This window comes from Notolabrus celidotus, chromosome 1, assembly GCF_009762535.1.
Source record: "Notolabrus celidotus isolate fNotCel1 chromosome 1, fNotCel1.pri, whole genome shotgun sequence".
NCBI lineage: Eukaryota > Metazoa > Chordata > Actinopteri > Labriformes > Labridae > Notolabrus > Notolabrus celidotus.
The window spans coordinates 20,814,638-20,817,316 of record NC_048272.1 but is presented as its reverse complement, the minus strand read 5'-3'; positions in this window follow the sequence as shown (position 1 = coordinate 20,817,316).

Here is a 2,679-nt window from a genome sequence, read left to right as displayed (position 1 = left end):
GCAGCACTATAGCCAAATCATGATCATACAAGATGTTAACAAAGGTCTTCAGAGATTAGTAGGGGTGTGACGATTAATTTACTACATCGATGTATCGATTTATATTCCTATGATTGGACCACATCAATCTGTGCTCGGCAAATTGGCCTTCTTGATGAAATATATCGATCTAAAATCATTTTAAAAGATAATATATTAATTACTAGGAAATAACACATTGAATTTAAGCACGGTTTCTTTTTGCACTTTTAAAGATAAAGACGTTAAACGTTACTCAATTTAGGCGCCTGTCTGTGACGTCATTGCCACGCGCCAGCAGACAACAAAACATAGCGTGACTGATGGCAGAGGAGAATCTGGCGAGCAAGAAATTATCAAGCCACCATTGCGGTCCAGCGTGTGGAAACACTCTGGCTTTTACAAAGACAGAGATGTTCTAAATAAGTCACTCGCTGTTTGTGGGATGTTAAGTACCGCTGCAACACGACAAATCTATCCAACCTCCTACTAAGGCACCATGGGATTTCACACAACGCAGGCCGTCCAGGCACCTCAGCAGCAGCACAAGGTAACATCAGCTCTGCAGAAGCCTCAGGCCTCACCAGCATGTTTAGTCAGAAACTAAGACAAAAACTCGACTCGGGCCAAAAACATCATGGCAACAAGAGGAATCTAGGACTGCCGAGTATCAAGGTATTTATTTCACAGTCACACTAGTTCAATTTCTGGCTAAAAAGTTACTGAATCGATTTAAAGTCACTGAATCGTTTCGGATCGTATCGTTCTAAATGAGCTAATATTGTCCTTTAATCGTATCAGCAACCATGAATCGTGATATGAATCGAATTGTTGTTAAAAAGAATCGTTACACCCCTAGAGATTAGCGTCATCTTCAGATCTCAAATGAATTAGTTGTCTCACTTTGTTTGAATGTGGCACTTGTGTTTTAGCTGGCAACATACATAAAGTGGATACATCATTCTCCTTTTCAAAAGAGCTTCCAGTATGTTGTAGTAACGCTGCTACTATCAAAAGTCTTTATCCGTCAACACACATGGGAGTGACAAAGCAGTAGAGTACAGTTTAAACAAACATTGACCTGAATATCATAGCGCTGTCTTGGTTAATTGCTTCATGTATGTGTACAACCCCCTCACACACAACTGGGATTTGGAATCTGGACCCTCTTTATTTCCCTACCCCTCAGCTAAGGTATGTTGCAACGCTTTTTACATTCTTGTAAGGCATAAATAATACAGCAAAATTGAGATATGAAGCAGAAAAGAATGTCAAGCCTCTTAATGCAAACATGCAGCGGATAGAAAAAGAGCCATGACTGTATAGAGTCCCTGTTTCTGTATGCTTCACAAAAGATTAAAGGGAATTCCTAATGCCCGGGTCCCTTCAGAACAAGTCGTTACTCCGTGCAAAAAAAAAAAAACGATATGAAGTGAATGTGGCCTTAGTTGTTTTTGTTATTTTTCATCACTATCAACTTCCCTAAAGCACAAAGATTTCACAGGAAGAAAATGCGACTTTAGTACACTCTGATCTTACAAGGATGTGTCTCATGTTATATTTCATTATTGTCACTTGTTTCGCTGACGATGCCACAATCTTTTAGTTGTCATGTATTCACAAGAATTCAAACTAATGTAGACACACGCTCTGAAGCAAATTGATCTTTGCTAGACCCCTCCTCTGAACAGCAATCGTCCAGTCAAAATCAATCAATCAATCAAGCTTTATTTATAGGGCACCTTTTATACAAGTTAAATGCACCAACAATTATAGAATATATACGACAAGTCAAAAGTTTGGAATCACCTTCTCATTCAATGGTTTTTATTTATTTTATTATTTTCGACATTGTAGATTTATACTGAAGACATCAAAACTATGAAATAATCTGGTTTTGCCATAAATTGGATTACAACAGTTGTCAAATAGGGCTATCCATTGTGTACTAACCCTACCTCTGAACAACACAACTGATGGTCTCAAACACATTAAGAAGGCAAGTCATTCTACAAATGAACTCTTGACAAGGCTCACGTTAATTAGAAACCATTCCAGGAGACCACTTCATGAAGCAGACTGAGAGAATACCAACTGTGTGCAAAGCTGTCATGAAGGAAAAAGGGGGCTACTTTACAGAATCTAAAATATAAAACATATTCTGCTTTGTTTAACACATTTTTTTTCATTAAATAATTCCATATATGTTCTTTCATAGTTTTGATGTCTTCAGTATTAATCTACAGTGTTTCAAATAATTAAAATAAATACAAACCCTTGAATGAGAAGGTGTTTCCAAACGTTTGACTGGTAGTGTATGTGAAAATACGTAAAAAAAATAAATAAAAATAAGAATATAAATAATAAAATAAATATATAAAAAGGGAAAGGATGAAATTTGAAAAATATTGCTAAAACTGAGTAGAAAATAATACAAAAAAAAACTTAGAATGAATAAAAATAATAATCCATATAAAACATTAAAGTAATAATACATAAAAAGACACATTTGCAAGCCTATTTTTGCAGATTAATAGAAAACAAAATAAAAGCAACTTTTTAAGGAATGGATCAAACTTTGAATTTGCAGGTTACGAAATAAGCTAAAAGTAAATACTCCAGTAAACTAGCTTACTACCTAAATAAGCATTACTTTAAGCT